Here is a 1,014-nt window from a genome sequence, read left to right on the forward strand (position 1 = left end):
TTCACGTGTGGCTTAGCTACTAAGCTTCGTGAAACAGTTTCCACTGACGGAAGGGGCAAAGGCAGGTTACTGATACCTTAAAACCAGTTGCTTTGAGCAAATGGGGCTTGTCAATTGTGGCTGGCAGCTCATTAAGAGAAGGAAAACTCTGATCTTAAACCTCTGCTGCCTTGCAGTTATAGCAACTCATTGGAAGGTTTTGGGAGTAAGTCCCAAGGATAAATCCGGAGCTGGAATCCCAAAGGGCATCCTACGTTGAGTTTAACACTGGCAACTCCTGCGATGCTGCTGTTACCAAACTGTTTCAGTCTCTGCTGTATGGAGACGGGAAGCCTGCTGCATGGGCAATAGTTTCCCCTCAATATTGTACTGCCCTGGCTTATGTATCACATAGACAGCTGGAATGCAACATCCATGGTCGACCTCTACCAAAGGAGGGCCTGAAATGGCGAAATGGTAGGAAGCAGAGAGTGAGGGTTGAAGGTTATTTTTCAGACTGGAGAGGACACGTGTCTACTGGCATACCACAGGGATTGGTGCTTGGACCTTCGTTTGTTATTTATTTTAAAACAAAACAATGTAAATGTACGTGGTTCGTAAGTTTGCGAATGATACTAAAATAGATGATATCACAGAGAATGGAGGTTTTAAAAAATTATAGGGGATTTTGATCAGCTGGGTGAGTGTGTCAAAAATTGGCAAATAGCTTTCAATCCAGATTGTGTGAAATGTTGCACTTTGGGAAGTGAGACAAGTATAGAACTTCTACACTGGTTAGGCCCCGGGGAATGTTGTACATAGGTTTAAGGTAAGAGGGCAGCAATTGAATAGGAACTTGAGGGGCAGTTTTTCACCCAGTGAGTGGTCAGTTTATGAAGTGACTTCCTAGAGGAAGTGGTTGAGACAGGTACATTTTAAGAAAAATGGTACTGTATGTGCACTTTTATGGTCACCAAGAATGAAATTCCTGAGTTTTGTTTCTCCTTCCCCTCAAGTACATTCTTTTAATTTCAG

At 43.1% G+C, this 1,014-nt stretch overlaps 1 protein-coding gene across 3 annotated transcripts in view; it reads left to right on the forward strand.

Moving 5' to 3' along the window:
• LOC132383108 (GTPase HRas-like) overlaps positions 1 to 1,014 on the forward strand; it is a 39,557-nt gene that overhangs the window by 35,865 nt on the left and 2,678 nt on the right. The window lies entirely within an intron of this gene.

The sequence above is a fragment of the Hypanus sabinus genome, chromosome 29 (assembly GCF_030144855.1).
Source record: "Hypanus sabinus isolate sHypSab1 chromosome 29, sHypSab1.hap1, whole genome shotgun sequence".
Taxonomy (NCBI): domain Eukaryota; kingdom Metazoa; phylum Chordata; class Chondrichthyes; order Myliobatiformes; family Dasyatidae; genus Hypanus; species Hypanus sabinus.